Below are 17,355 nucleotides of genomic sequence, written 5' to 3' on the forward strand. Positions count from 1 at the left end.
TTTTAACATAATATTGAAGGCCTCGTCTCATAGAATCGAAAGCCTATGACACTGGCACGTATCTGGTCCTTCCGAAGTGTCATCATCACTCTAGGGACAAAGCTTGAAGTGGAATCCATACATAGAGTTAATTAGTTCCTTATCCTCCCAATCCTCGAGAGTGCTCTTCAAATATATAAGCTGCGTTACGTGTTCCTCAAATATCATGTCTTCGAACTGCATCAAGAAGAGCTCAAGAATTTAAAAATCGGACTGAATCTATGTATCTTATTTTATATCTTCTTGTAGCATTGATTTTGATAGTCTGCGTAATTGCTCTTTATTGCAAGGTATGGGACTTAAGTCCCCCTTTTATTTATTAATAAATAAATGGATATCATATTTAGACAAATTATGGAACACTACAGGAACGAAAGGGTCATTTAATCTAAACTTGGGCTTACAATACTTATGAATAGGACCTAGGTACATATACTCCAGAAAATTGGTCGAAGAATTTGTTCAGATCGTTCGCATTTATCTCTTTCTCACAGGCACAACAATTACCATTTTGAAGCTGTTCATCAAATTAGTCATCCATCGGTTTCTTGGAGTTGGCCCAATATTTGTAATACAGACTCAACGTTTTTTCTTTAAGAGTTTTACAAATATTTGTATACATTTGTTAAATATAACTTCATAAAATGTTGTTTTATTCACCTTTGTAGGTCCATATCTCATTAAGATTAGTATAATCTTTATGGGCAACATAAATAGATACTGCACATGCCGTATGCTTTTGTACTTGCGTGGTTGACGAGGAAGCAGAAGAATTCAAGCATGTTTTGTAATTTTCAAGAACAGCCTCAATGTCTGCATAAATTACCACTGGAAGAGATAATTTTTTGTGATATCCTTTAAACGATGTTGTCGTATTAGGATCAGGATAAAATGAGGACACTTTTCCGCATTGTTTGTTCTGAGTAGTGCTTTTCACGTGATAACACTGAAGACAGTTCTCACAAAAATATCCTCCCGGTTTTCCTTTAGAAAATTGTGAAGAGCATAATGTATAAAGATTTGTTATATACGCATAATGCATAATGTTTTGGGTAATATATATTAATGTGGTTCCGTTTTCTTTCTTTTGTTTTAATCGTGGGACCAAACAATTTTTTCACCTGCTTCATCAATTTCATAAATATTTATGCTAAAGTTGACATTGTTTTTCTCAAAATGTCGAACTCCTATTTTTTCGATTGGAAATTTAATTCCCGAAAAATCAAAGGTCATTCCGCCATACACAATAGTTTCATCATTAATATTAATGTTATAGCTTTGAGGCTTTGTCATCCTTTCTCTAGAATATTTCCTTTGCTGGGGGGTTGTAAAAGTCCTATTTTCATGGTTTTGATTAGCTATAAATGCTAGTATGCACCACTTGAAACAAAATACGTCGGCATTCTGCACGTTTATAAGCGCATCACGGGCTCTTATTTTTTTTATCCGCTGGCAGGATTATAGTATAGTTTTCCAGTTGTATTATAGTAGTTTCAAAATACTTGAAATGTTAATGTTAAAAAGTCTAATTTAAAAAAAAATTAAATGCAAAATATTTAAGAAAATCTATTTGGTTTATTATTTGAGTCGGTGCTATACAACTTATAATATCTTAACATAATATTGAAGGCCTCGTCTCTTAGAATCGAAAGCCTATGACACTGGCACGTAGAGTGGATGTCCTCCCAATCCTCGAGAGTGCTCTTCAAATATATAAGCTGCGTTACGTGTTCCTCAAATATCATGTCTTCGAACTGCATCAAGAAGAGCTCAAGAATTTAAAAATCGGAATGAATCAATGTATCTCATTTGATATCTGTAGTAATGGCTCTGTATCAAGAGCTCAAGAATTTTAAAATCGGAATGAATCAATGTATCTTATTTTATATCTGTAGTAATGACGCTGCTGGGGGTTGTTGCGGCTGAGAACTGGATTGTTCTGACTTGAATTGAAAACGAAGAGGCGAGGGTTGTGGTTTCTCCAAAAGATAGTCTTTACTCAGTGGTTATATATGTGTATAAAAAAGGTTGCTCCAAAATCGTGTCTTCGTGTTCTTGTAGAAAAAAAAAGTAAGTAAAAAAAGAAAAGGTGTGGCCAGCGGTCCCTAATGGAAGAATACTCCCTTTTTCAAAAGAGAGTGGGTGGATTCCCTTCTCCATTTAGAGACGCGTGGAACTGGCACACGGGAGCTGGAGTAAACATCCCGCCCGCCTTGCAATGCCACAGATTGCAAAAGAATCCGCGATGCATCAGTAGGTGTAGGTTCCGGAGAGCATCCATCCTAGAACCGTGCTCTGTGCTATGATCCATGACACCAGGTTGGATGAGCGTGGGATACACATCCGCACCTAGCACGACGGAGGTACCAGCCGGCCTGTGGAAACTGGGGTCCTACAGGATGAGGTTGGTGAACACTGTTTTGGCGGCGTCAGGCAGCTCTCGGGCAGAAGTCCGCATTCGCAGCTGCTCCTCGACGTGGAACACCACCTCAATCCGTGGCGTCTCTGTATGAATCGGGATGAGAGTGGCTCTGCACACCCTCTCATCACCGACTCCCAGGATAGGGAGGGCCATGGCCTCGGCCAGTGATCCGTCAATGCGGCTCGAAGTAAAGCACTCATCTACCATGGCTCGCACATCAAAGCGCTTGTCCCCGATGTCGAACCGCAGATTGACGGATGGCCGTTGCAGTGTGGGAGAGCACTGCCGAGAGGCGGGGTTGCTCGATGTTGGCCTTCGGCTCTGGCGTCTCGATGGGCCTGTCCGCGCTAGCAGACCGCTCTCGCTTTTCCCGCCGATGGAAATGTAGCAAGGTGTGATGAGCGTCCCCACATACTCGGCAGCGACACTCACTCCGGCACGAGCCTCCGGAATGCTGGTGCGCCAAGCAGTTCGGGCAATATTTATTGATGAGGACCGCACGGAGCCGCCGCTCTGCATCTAGCCGGAGAAACCGCGAACACGTCCAAAGCGGGTGAATCCCCTGACAGACTCGGCATCGGAACGATCGAGTTCCTCGAGAACATCTGTCGATGACCTGGCGGCGTTGGTTGCGATGGGACGGCATGGCTGGCGCAAAGAGATGAGAAAAGCAGAGAGAAAAAGAACGACTGGAGGATAGAACAAAAAAAATAATAATTAGTGGATACGCTTTACTCTCACAGTTATGGACATTGAACGCATAGACATTGGACATGTTTGTCTACGGGAAGGAAAACTAATTTGGAAATTGGCTGTTTGAGGATACCACGGGCCGTGCGGACGTCTACGACGAGAACTTTGTCATCAGAGCCAGGATAAACCCTTTGAACACGCCCTAACCTCCATCCATACGATGGAACGTGGTCTTCCTTGATAATTACTAATGAATTTATTATTATCATTCACGTTTATGTTTATTATAATCCAGCCCTTCAGCCAATTAGTGAAAACACATTTATTTTATTCTTGTTTGACACTTCATTTATTAAGCCACCTGTAATTAATATATTATCGCCATGTAATTAATATAATACATCTTTGTCAAAAGATAGAGAGCGATCCGGTCACTTCATGGTTCTTTATTTGAATGAATCTTCTGAGCTGATTTTGGGTTCAGCTAACCCGCACATATATTGCTTATCTCTATATATTTCTGAATTGCATTTATACATATACATATGTATGCAGAAGGCATGCATATGTTTATGTATGGCTTGACCACTTGAGCTGCAAAGTGCATGCTCAGCATTCCCAGGCTCCGCGATCGGCTTATGTATAAGCGTTCGATCATATTTCTTGGGCGCTGGAATGCTTATATTATTGTTGTTGGTCATTTTGGGTATTTGTATGTCTTTATTTAGTCTGGCACAATGTGACTATGTACAAACGTTAAGACATACCCATTCTTTGATATATGGAAGGGTAGATATGCTACACCTCCCTTTTTAAAGAAATGACGTAATACATGTAGTCATTTAGTTTTAGTGTGAATTTATTGTGTTTTTTCTGGCACAATGTGACTATGTACAAACGTTAAGACATACCCATTCTTTGATATATGGAAGGGTAGATATGCTACACCTCCCTTTTTAAAGAAATGACGTAATACATGTAGTCATTTAGTTTTAGTGTGAATTTATTGTGTTTTTTTTTTTTAATTATATATTGAAATGAAATTTATTTGTTTCTTATTATATACTTAATTATTAGTAATGCTCTGTCTCGAGGGTAAAGGCATTTGTGTGTAATGACAAGTAAAGTTTTAAATTGAATTACGTTATGTTTTAAGTTTAAATTTCTTAGAAGAATATATATTTTTTTTGTATTTTTATGTATTTTTTTTTTTTTTGGGGTTGATCAGACCTTTTCTTTAATGAAACGTTTCATCGATTATATATTTTTAACCTATCCTTATGTACTTTTTGTTTCTTATTCTTGTTATCTTTAATTATAATGTTATCCCTATCTTCTATGGTTTCTACCGTATAAGGACCTAAATATGCTGGATCTAACTTATGACCCGCTTCGTTTCTTAGACTTACTTTATCTCCTACTTTTAATTCAGAATCTAACGATTTCTTATCGTAGTTTTGTTTCCTATAAGACTTAGCTTTTTCTAACATAAGTCTAGCTCTGTTGTATGCTATTTCTAATCTAAATTTTATTTCCTTAGAGTAATCTTCTACATTATAAAGTGGTTCTACTCTATTTATTTTATTAAAATCTGCGAACTGTCTTGGTAATCTACCAAAGACTAGTTCATATGGACAGTACTCATGCATGACTGATGGTGTTGTGTTGAAACAATATGTGAAATATTGTATCCAAACGTCCCAATCAGTTTTATCAGCAGAAATGTACGAACGAATGTATTCATTGAATGTTCTATGACTTCGTTCTATTGTCCCTAAAGTCTGGTGACGATATGCTGTGGATGTGAGATTTTCAATCTTCATATATTTACACATGTCTAAAATTACTTTGTTTTTATACTCGGTACCCATGTCCGAAATGAACGTCTTTATTGGACCGTACTTTAGTATAAAATTTTCGAATATAGCTTTTGCGACTGTATTTGCGCTCTTGTTCGCAACAGGTATGGCTACCAGATATTTCGTTAAATCACATATTAGTGTGACGATGTATTCATTGTTATATTCTGATTTCGGTAGTGGACCAACGGTGTCCACTATCACTATATCGAAAGCATTTGCTGGGGTTTCTGTTTTAGTCATTGGGGTCTTTGTGTGTGTCGTTGTCTTCGACATTTGGCATTTATGACATCTACGTATGTACTCTTTTATATGACGAGTCATATTTTTCCAATAGTAGTGTCTTTTAATTTTTGCTAGCGTTCTTGTAATGCCTGTATGACCTCCTTGAATTGGATCGTCATGAAATGTAGACAGTATTGATTGTATCTCTTTTTCATTTTGTATAATGGTCACCGGCTGGAGTAGCGCTACTCTCATTGATTTTAATTTCTTGTTGCCCATCTGCTTGAAAGCATCTATTGAAATGGATTCAAAGATTTTTTCACTCGGTGCCAATTTGAGTTGGCTGATCTTTAGTATACCGGCTTGCGTTTCAAGCCTTTGGAAGAACTGATCTAAATCTAGAATTCCATTGGTATATAAATCGTCAACTTCAATTCTTGCAATAACTTTATTTCCTCGTTTTAGTAAACAAATAGATTCAGTTATTCGCAAGGTCACTACTTTTCGTACTTCATCATTTGTTATGACTTCATGTACGTTGGGCTTGGATACATTTTGGATACTTTGCCTAGGCAATAGTTCCTTATTTGATACTGTACAGTTTTTATCCTGTCTACTTTGTTGCCTGGTAGTGACTTTCAGGACTTTATGTTGCATGTCTTTTAATTCTTTTATATTTATACGCGAAAGTGCGTCTGCTACGAAATTATCTTTCCCCTTTAGGTATTCTACAGTGAAGTCGTATTCTTCAAGCTCTAGCCGCATGCGAGTTAATTTGGAACTGGGATTAGTCATAGAGAATAGATACGTTAATGGTCTATGGTCCGTTTTAATAGTGAAATGTTTGCCATAAATGTATGGTCTAAAGTGGGTAATTGCCCAATGAATTGCCGTGAGTTCTTGTTCCGTTGTACTCTTGTTGCTTTCCCCTTTTGTAAATGAACGAGATGCATAAGCTATTGGGAGTTGAATCCCTTCACGGTTCTGAGTTAGAACCGCTCCGCAAGCTAGTTTACTAGCATCTGTTATAATGCAAAATTCTTTGCGAAAATCAGGATATTGTAATAACGTGGGGTGCATAAGATTTTCTTTAAGGTATTCGAATGCGTTTTGGCATTCGTTTGACCATTCAAAAGGGACATTCTTTTTACATAATCTAGTTATGTGCCGTGAATAGTCGGCGAAGTTTTTTATAAATCGACGATAATAGTTGCAGAATGCTACAAATCGTCTTGCGCTCTCCGCATCATGAGGGACAGGATAATTTTTGATGACGTCAAATTTCTTGTCATCTGGCAAAACTCCTTTATCAGTGCATTTGTGGCCTAGGAAGGTCACTTCATGCATGAAAAATGAACATTTTTCTGGATGCAACTTTAGGTTATATTTCCTGCATACATTAAAAACATCAGTTAGGTTTTTAATCATGTGTTTTTCGGAACATCCTATCACCATTAAGTCATCCATATAAAGGAATGCCTGAGAAGGTTCCAAACCGGAGAATGATATGGTCATCATTCTCTGGAATGAATTTGGTGCTATTTTAAGTCCAAATGGTAATCGCGTGAAGCGATATGAGCCATTGCTTGTTGAAAATGATGTTATGTTTCTTGAGTTTTCTTCAAGTTCTATTTGATGAAAACCTGACATCAAGTCAAGGCATGAAAAGTATTTAGCTCGACCAAGTTGATCTAAAATGTCATCAATTCTTGGGAGTGGAAATTTATCAGAAAGAAGTTTTTTATTGATTTGACGATAGTCAATTACTAATCGCCATTTCTTTTGTTCTGAATTCGGTAATGATTTTTTCGGAACTAACAAGAGTGGGCTGTTGTACTCGGATACAGACGGTTCTACGATTTTGTCGTTTATTAATTTTCCTACTTGTTTTTGAATTTCATCAATATGGCTATGCGGACTTCTGTAGTTTTTTATATAAATGGGTTCATCATCTTTAAGTCTTAATGTTTGTTTATAAAAATTATTTGTTGATATTGGTTCGGTTTCCAGTCCGAACACATCACTATACTTTGTGCATAATTCAGTTAATTGGCTTTTAAATTGCTCTGGAAAATTTTTCTTTAGTTTGGAAAGTACTTGTTCGCTTCTATTTTCTGGATCGATTTTATGAATGTCGTAATCTTTTAGGTTTTCATATTGGATTTCGTTTACTTTGACCAATTGGTCGAAATTAGTTGTGTTTAGAAGTCGAATGTATACATGTTTGGATGCTGCTATTGTATTTGCAATATAAATTCCATGTGTAAATTCCATTATGTCTATTTTTCGAATAACTTGTGATCTGGCTGGCAGAAGGACTGTATTGTTGCCTGCGCTATATGTTATCGGAACGTATATTGGATATTTTAAATTTTGGGGTCTAATTATAAGCCAGTCTTCACTTGGTTTGAAATCTAGTTGGCAATTGAATTTTTTTATAAAGTCAATTCCTATTATTCCATCACATGGTATTGAAAAATTTGAGTCTACCAAATGAAATTCATGTGGAATAATATATTTTGTTGATCGAAGTTCTATTGAGGTTGTTCCATGAGATTTTATTACGCCTTGGCCTATGCCTTCGATGTTTATTATTTTTTTATCGTGAATTTTGAAGTTATCAGAATTTACTTTTAAAAGTGAGATTTCTGCACCCGTATCTATGAGGAATGTTAGTTTATTTTCAGTTGAATGATTATAGAAGGTTGCGAATGTATTAAGACTATAATTGATGGTATGAACTTTTGCATTTATTGATTGTTTCCTAAAGGGTTCTGTGAGTTTTCCGACGTATTTTGCAACATCCTCACATTGTTGTTGTTATTGCTCTGATTGGAGTTAACTCGGCCTCTTCCTTGGTTTTGACCTCGTCTTCCTCCACGGTAATTATAGTTATTATTGTTGTAACTGCTACCTCGGTTGTAATTGTTGTGGTAGTTATTTCTGTCACGATTATAACCTCGGCCTCCTCTATTATTGTTATTTGCACCTCGTCGATAATGGAGAACAGTGTTACTTTGACCTGTTATCTCGGTGCAAGAGTTGACAAATTTGGAGATGGCTTCATTCATGTTTGTGAATGTGCCTGCTTGCATGATAAGTTTAACTTTATCGATGGAGCAATTTTGTGTCATGGCCTTTACACCTGCTGTAGTGCTGTATTTATTTGCAATGGATTGGCTGATACCTTCACTGATATAGGCGCCTTCAAGGGCCTTCGTCAGTTTTTCCACCTCTTGGGTGTACTGGTTGGCCGTTTTGTTTTTCTGTTGCAGATTGAGGAGCTTGGCAGATATGACTTCTACCGATTCTCCTTTTACTGCAGTCGACAGTTGGGCAATAATTTCATTAATTGTTTGCTCATTACTGATGAGATTCCTAGCATGGCCTTTAAGTTTTGTTTTTATAAGGCTTACGGCTGTTGTCTCATGAGCGCCCTTTAAGCTGTCTAATAGACCTAGAGCGTCTAAGAAGCTTTGCAGATTTTCATGCCTACCATCAAACTCTGGTATCAGAGATGTGGCTAGCCTGATGAATTCTGTTACTGTCTGAGCCATTTCGGAAATTGTTATTGGTTCAGGCTTAAATTCGATTTGATCGCTTTCCTCTAGTGTTTCAATGTCACTATCGGATTCAGCGTCGCCTGTTTGAATAGATTCATCTAGCCCTTTGAACTGGTCAGGATCGAATTCCACCAATTGATCTAGGCTTTCTGGCACGTTAATTGCAATATGTCTCCTGTTTTTGATATTATTTAATCTTGTATTAAGGGATTTTATTACCCTTAGACATTTGTTGCAGTGCTCAGGTGTGAATCTATTTTTATAGTTATTTACTAAAGTAACTATATTATTATATTCGCCTACTACAATTTCTGTGTGGCTTTTTAGGGTCTCTGGTTTAATTACTGCATCTCTATTAATGCATTTGTAAGATTTGTCAAATCTATAGCGAAAGTCGTCAATGCGTTTCGCTATTTCGCTCCATTCCATTCTTAGATTGTAGCTTCTTGATCATTTTTTTTTTTTTTTAAACCAGATCTAGATGGTTGGCCCTGCTGACATATCTTTTTTTTATAATTTTATTATGCTTAACATAAAGTGTAAGCAAAAATTGTAGAACTAGAACTACTGTTATAATTAGTAGTAAAAGTCGCAAGGATTCAATATCTTCCCTATGATCGATTATTTTTACCTCATTTACTACATTGGCAGTGTTGTCACTTGCCTCCTTGCTAGAGCTAAACCATCCCATTTTAAATTATATATTCAATGGAACCCTTCATTAAAAGAAAAAAAAATTAGATATTCTATTTCTTCTACGAAATCAATGAAAATAAAATTAAAATTTTCTCTTTTTTTTTTTATTTTACGCTTGTCATTGTACCAAAACCTTTTTTTTTTTTTTGAGTGTGAAAAAGTTAGTGTGTGAGTTAATGTGGTTGGCTTACAGATTTAATTACAAATTTAAAAAAAAAAAAAAATTAAAAATCCAACCACATTTGTTAGTAAAAGCCTAACAGAGATTAGTATTTTTCAAGCAGCGGTTTCCCGCATCGGCTTGAATTTAGAAGTTAAAAACTAAGGCAAATTGGGGCATTGGCAAAATTTTGCAGCCCGTTTGCGTTATTTCGCACCTTGCGAAACTTGGAAACTTGTCTTCTTGGATGCGCTCTTTGTAGCGTTTTTCGGCTGCCTTGTTTAGGCAAATTGGGGCATTGGCAAAATTTGCAGCCCGTTTGCGTTACTTCGCACCAGTGCGAAGTTTTTCTTCAATTTGTTCCAAACGCTCTTTGTAGCGTTGCCGGTTCTCTTCATCTTTGGCGAGCTGGGTCATTTCTTTGACCAGCCGCCGTTGTTGGAGAAGCTTGACCCGACGGCCACTTCTTTTATGTTTTTTAATTATTTTCTTTTGCTGTCGAGCCCGATACTCAGCTATTGTGAGTGGGCGTGGTCCGTCTGTTGGGTTTTCTAAAGCTTCTTTTAATGTTGGCGGATCTTTCTGCCTTTTTGGCTCCGCTTTTTCGAATTCTGGCTCATCCGCCATTCATTTACACGGTATTTTTTTTTACACATTAAATCACTTCGGTCCGGGTTCTCTTCCGGATTGTACAAATTATTAATTTGCCGTTTATGATGTAGACGGCTGTGGCGGAGGTCTTCCCCTTCCGGGTGGTGCGCTGCATACACTGCCAGAAATCAAAATTTCACTCACAGTTTGGTTCTTTAAGAGTTGACAAATTTGGAGATGGCTTCATTCATGTTTGTGAATGTGCCTGCTTGCATGATAAGTTTAACTTTATCGATGGAGCAATTTTGTGTCATGGCCTTTACACCTGCTGTAGTGCTGTATTTATTTGCAATGGATTGGCTGATACCTTCACTGATATAGGCGCCTTCAAGGGCCTTCGTCAGTTTTTCCACCTCTTGGGTGTACTGGTTGGCCGTTTTGTTTTTCTGTTGCAGATTGAGGAGCTTGGCAGATATGACTTCTACCGATTCTCCTTTTACTGCAGTCGACAGTTGGGCAATAATTTCATTAATTGTTTGCTCATTACTGATGAGATTCCTAGCATGGCCTTTAAGTTTTGTTTTTATAAGGCTTACGGCTGTTGTCTCATGAGCGCCCTTTAAGCTGTCTAATAGACCTAGAGCGTCTAAGAAGCTTTGCAGATTTTCATGCCTACCATCAAACTCTGGTATCAGAGATGTGGCTAGCCTGATGAATTCTGTTACTGTCTGAGCCATTTCGGAAATTGTTATTGGTTCAGGCTTAAATTCGATTTGATCGCTTTCCTCTAGTGTTTCAATGTCACTATCGGATTCAGCGTCGCCTGTTTGAATAGATTCATCTAGCCCTTTGAACTGGTCAGGATCGAATTCCACCAATTGATCTAGGCTTTCTGGCACGTTAATTGCAATATGTCTCCTGTTTTTGATATTATTTAATCTTGTATTAAGGGATTTTATTACCCTTAGACATTTGTTGCAGTGCTCAGGTGTGAATCTATTTTTATAGTTATTTACTAAAGTAACTATATTATTATATTCGCCTACTACAATTTCTGTGTGGCTTTTTAGGGTCTCTGGTTTAATTACTGCATCTCTATTAATGCATTTGTAAGATTTGTCAAATCTATAGCGAAAGTCGTCAATGCGTTTCGCTATTTCGCTCCATTCCATTCTTAGATTGTAGCTTCTTGATCATTTCTTTTTTTTTTTAAACCAGATCTAGATGGTTGGCCCTGCTGACATATCTTTTTTTTATAATTTTATTATGCTTAACATAAAGTGTAAGCAAAAATTGTAGAACTAGAACTACTGTTATAATTAGTAGTAAAAGTCGCAAGGATTCAATATCTTCCCTATGATCGATTATTTTTACCTCATTTACTACATTGGCAGTGTTGTCACTTGCCTCCTTGCTAGAGCTAAACCATCCCATTTTAAATTATATATTCAATGGAACCCTTCATTAAAAGAAAAAAAAATTAGATATTCTATTTCTTCTACGAAATCAATGAAAATAAAATTAAAATTTTCTCTTTTTTTTTTATTTTACGCTTGTCATTGTACCAAAACCTTTTTTTTTTTTTTGAGTGTGAAAAAGTTAGTGTGTGAGTTAATGTGGTTGGCTTACAGATTTAATTACAAATTTAAAAAAAAAAAAAAATTAAAAATCCAACCACATTTGTTAGTAAAAGCCTAACAGAGATTAGTATTTTTCAAGCAGCGGTTTCCCGCATCGGCTTGAATTTAGAAGTTAAAAACTAAGGCAAATTGGGGCATTGGCAAAATTTTGCAGCCCGTTTGCGTTATTTCGCACCTTGCGAAACTTGGAAACTTGTCTTCTTGGATGCGCTCTTTGTAGCGTTTTTCGGCTGCCTTGTTTAGGCAAATTGGGGCATTGGCAAAATTTGCAGCCCGTTTGCGTTACTTCGCACCAGTGCGAAGTTTTTCTTCAATTTGTTCCAAACGCTCTTTGTAGCGTTGCCGGTTCTCTTCATCTTTGGCGAGCTGGGTCATTTCTTTGACCAGCCGCCGTTGTTGGAGAAGCTTGACCCGACGGCCACTTCTTTTATGTTTTTTAATTATTTTCTTTTGCTGTCGAGCCCGATACTCAGCTATTGTGAGTGGGCGTGGTCCGTCTGTTGGGTTTTCTAAAGCTTCTTTTAATGTTGGCGGATCTTTCTGCCTTTTTGGCTCCGCTTTTTCGAATTCTGGCTCATCCGCCATTCATTTACACGGTATTTTTTTTTACACATTAAATCACTTCGGTCCGGGTTCTCTTCCGGATTGTACAAATTATTAATTTGCCGTTTATGATGTAGACGGCTGTGGCGGAGGTCTTCCCCTTCCGGGTGGTGCGCTGCATACACTGCCAGAAATCAAAATTTCACTCACAGTTTGGTTCTTTAAGAGTTGACAAATTTGGAGATGGCTTCATTCATGTTTGTGAATGTGCCTGCTTGCATGATAAGTTTAACTTTATCGATGGAGCAATTTTGTGTCATGGCCTTTACACCTGCTGTAGTGCTGTATTTATTTGCAATGGATTGGCTGATACCTTCACTGATATAGGCGCCTTCAAGGGCCTTCGTCAGTTTTTCCACCTCTTGGGTGTACTGGTTGGCCGTTTTGTTTTTCTGTTGCAGATTGAGGAGCTTGGCAGATATGACTTCTACCGATTCTCCTTTTACTGCAGTCGACAGTTGGGCAATAATTTCATTAATTGTTTGCTCATTACTGATGAGATTCCTAGCATGGCCTTTAAGTTTTGTTTTTATAAGGCTTACGGCTGTTGTCTCATGAGCGCCCTTTAAGCTGTCTAATAGACCTAGAGCGTCTAAGAAGCTTTGCAGATTTTCATGCCTACCATCAAACTCTGGTATCAGAGATGTGGCTAGCCTGATGAATTCTGTTACTGTCTGAGCCATTTCGGAAATTGTTATTGGTTCAGGCTTAAATTCGATTTGATCGCTTTCCTCTAGTGTTTCAATGTCACTATCGGATTCAGCGTCGCCTGTTTGAATAGATTCATCTAGCCCTTTGAACTGGTCAGGATCGAATTCCACCAATTGATCTAGGCTTTCTGGCACGTTAATTGCAATATGTCTCCTGTTTTTGATATTATTTAATCTTGTATTAAGGGATTTTATTACCCTTAGACATTTGTTGCAGTGCTCAGGTGTGAATCTATTTTTATAGTTATTTACTAAAGTAACTATATTATTATATTCGCCTACTACAATTTCTGTGTGGCTTTTTAGGGTCTCTGGTTTAATTACTGCATCTCTATTAATGCATTTGTAAGATTTGTCAAATCTATAGCGAAAGTCGTCAATGCGTTTCGCTATTTCGCTCCATTCCATTCTTAGATTGTAGCTTCTTGATCATTTCTTTTTTTTTTTAAACCAGATCTAGATGGTTGGCCCTGCTGACATATCTTTTTTTTATAATTTTATTATGCTTAACATAAAGTGTAAGCAAAAATTGTAGAACTAGAACTACTGTTATAATTAGTAGTAAAAGTCGCAAGGATTCAATATCTTCCCTATGATCGATTATTTTTACCTCATTTACTACATTGGCAGTGTTGTCACTTGCCTCCTTGCTAGAGCTAAACCATCCCATTTTAAATTATATATTCAATGGAACCCTTCATTAAAAGAAAAAAAAATTAGATATTCTATTTCTTCTACGAAATCAATGAAAATAAAATTAAAATTTTCTCTTTTTTTTTTATTTTACGCTTGTCATTGTACCAAAACCTTTTTTTTTTTTTTGAGTGTGAAAAAGTTAGTGTGTGAGTTAATGTGGTTGGCTTACAGATTTAATTACAAATTTAAAAAAAAAAAAAAATTAAAAATCCAACCACATTTGTTAGTAAAAGCCTAACAGAGATTAGTATTTTTCAAGCAGCGGTTTCCCGCATCGGCTTGAATTTAGAAGTTAAAAACTAAGGCAAATTGGGGCATTGGCAAAATTTTGCAGCCCGTTTGCGTTATTTCGCACCTTGCGAAACTTGGAAACTTGTCTTCTTGGATGCGCTCTTTGTAGCGTTTTTCGGCTGCCTTGTTTAGGCAAATTGGGGCATTGGCAAAATTTGCAGCCCGTTTGCGTTACTTCGCACCAGTGCGAAGTTTTTCTTCAATTTGTTCCAAACGCTCTTTGTAGCGTTGCCGGTTCTCTTCATCTTTGGCGAGCTGGGTCATTTCTTTGACCAGCCGCCGTTGTTGGAGAAGCTTGACCCGACGGCCACTTCTTTTATGTTTTTTAATTATTTTCTTTTGCTGTCGAGCCCGATACTCAGCTATTGTGAGTGGGCGTGGTCCGTCTGTTGGGTTTTCTAAAGCTTCTTTTAATGTTGGCGGATCTTTCTGCCTTTTTGGCTCCGCTTTTTCGAATTCTGGCTCATCCGCCATTCATTTACACGGTATTTTTTTTTACACATTAAATCACTTCGGTCCGGGTTCTCTTCCGGATTGTACAAATTATTAATTTGCCGTTTATGATGTAGACGGCTGTGGCGGAGGTCTTCCCCTTCCGGGTGGTGCGCTGCATACACTGCCAGAAATCAAAATTTCACTCACAGTTTGGTTCTTTAAGAGTTGACAAATTTGGAGATGGCTTCATTCATGTTTGTGAATGTGCCTGCTTGCATGATAAGTTTAACTTTATCGATGGAGCAATTTTGTGTCATGGCCTTTACACCTGCTGTAGTGCTGTATTTATTTGCAATGGATTGGCTGATACCTTCACTGATATAGGCGCCTTCAAGGGCCTTCGTCAGTTTTTCCACCTCTTGGGTGTACTGGTTGGCCGTTTTGTTTTTCTGTTGCAGATTGAGGAGCTTGGCAGATATGACTTCTACCGATTCTCCTTTTACTGCAGTCGACAGTTGGGCAATAATTTCATTAATTGTTTGCTCATTACTGATGAGATTCCTAGCATGGCCTTTAAGTTTTGTTTTTATAAGGCTTACGGCTGTTGTCTCATGAGCGCCCTTTAAGCTGTCTAATAGACCTAGAGCGTCTAAGAAGCTTTGCAGATTTTCATGCCTACCATCAAACTCTGGTATCAGAGATGTGGCTAGCCTGATGAATTCTGTTACTGTCTGAGCCATTTCGGAAATTGTTATTGGTTCAGGCTTAAATTCGATTTGATCGCTTTCCTCTAGTGTTTCAATGTCACTATCGGATTCAGCGTCGCCTGTTTGAATAGATTCATCTAGCCCTTTGAACTGGTCAGGATCGAATTCCACCAATTGATCTAGGCTTTCTGGCACGTTAATTGCAATATGTCTCCTGTTTTTGATATTATTTAATCTTGTATTAAGGGATTTTATTACCCTTAGACATTTGTTGCAGTGCTCAGGTGTGAATCTATTTTTATAGTTATTTACTAAAGTAACTATATTATTATATTCGCCTACTACAATTTCTGTGTGGCTTTTTAGGGTCTCTGGTTTAATTACTGCATCTCTATTAATGCATTTGTAAGATTTGTCAAATCTATAGCGAAAGTCGTCAATGCGTTTCGCTATTTCGCTCCATTCCATTCTTAGATTGTAGCTTCTTGATCATTTCTTTTTTTTTTTAAACCAGATCTAGATGGTTGGCCCTGCTGACATATCTTTTTTTTATAATTTTATTATGCTTAACATAAAGTGTAAGCAAAAATTGTAGAACTAGAACTACTGTTATAATTAGTAGTAAAAGTCGCAAGGATTCAATATCTTCCCTATGATCGATTATTTTTACCTCATTTACTACATTGGCAGTGTTGTCACTTGCCTCCTTGCTAGAGCTAAACCATCCCATTTTAAATTATATATTCAATGGAACCCTTCATTAAAAGAAAAAAAAATTAGATATTCTATTTCTTCTACGAAATCAATGAAAATAAAATTAAAATTTTCTCTTTTTTTTTTATTTTACGCTTGTCATTGTACCAAAACCTTTTTTTTTTTTTGAGTGTGAAAAAGTTAGTGTGTGAGTTAATGTGGTTGGCTTACAGATTTAATTACAAATTAAAAAAAAAAAAAAAATTAAAAATCCAACCACATTTGTTAGTAAAAGCCTAACAGAGATTAGTATTTTTCAAGCAGCGGTTTCCCGCATCGGCTTGAATTTAGAAGTTAAAAACTAAGGCAAATTGGGGCATTGGCAAAATTTTGCAGCCCGTTTGCGTTATTTCGCACCTTGCGAAACTTGGAAACTTGTCTTCTTGGATGCGCTCTTTGTAGCGTTTTTCGGCTGCCTTGTTTAGGCAAATTGGGGCATTGGCAAAATTTGCAGCCCGTTTGCGTTACTTCGCACCAGTGCGAAGTTTTTCTTCAATTTGTTCCAAACGCTCTTTGTAGCGTTGCCGGTTCTCTTCATCTTTGGCGAGCTGGGTCATTTCTTTGACCAGCCGCCGTTGTTGGAGAAGCTTGACCCGACGGCCACTTCTTTTATGTTTTTTAATTATTTTCTTTTGCTGTCGAGCCCGATACTCAGCTATTGTGAGTGGGCGTGGTCCGTCTGTTGGGTTTTCTAAAGCTTCTTTTAATGTTGGCGGATCTTTCTGCCTTTTTGGCTCCGCTTTTTCGAATTCTGGCTCATCCGCCATTCATTTACACGGTATTTTTTTTACACATTAAATCACTTCGGTCCGGGTTCTCTTCCGGATTGTACAAATTATTAATTTGCCGTTTATGATGTAGACGGCTGTGGCGGAGGTCTTCCCCTTCCGGGTGGTGCGCTGCATACACTGCCAGAAATCAAAATTTCACTCACAGTTTGGTTCTTTAAGTCACGGTCGCCATGTAATTAATATATTATCGCCATGTAATTAATATAATACATCTTTGTCAAAAGATAGAGAGCGATCCGGTCACTTCATGGTTCTTTATTTGAATGAATCTTCTGAGCTGATTTTGGGTTCAGCTAACCCGCACATATATTGCTTATCTCTATATATTTCTGAATTGCATTTATACATATACATATGTATGCAGAAGGCATGCATATGTTTATGTATGGCTTGACCACTTGAGCTGCAAAGTGCATGCTCAGCATTCCCAGGCTCCGCGATCGGCTTATGTATAAGCGTTCGATCATATTTCTTGGGCGCT

The sequence above is a fragment of the Drosophila yakuba genome, chromosome X, assembly GCF_016746365.2.
Source record: "Drosophila yakuba strain Tai18E2 chromosome X, Prin_Dyak_Tai18E2_2.1, whole genome shotgun sequence".
NCBI lineage: Eukaryota > Metazoa > Arthropoda > Insecta > Diptera > Drosophilidae > Drosophila > Drosophila yakuba.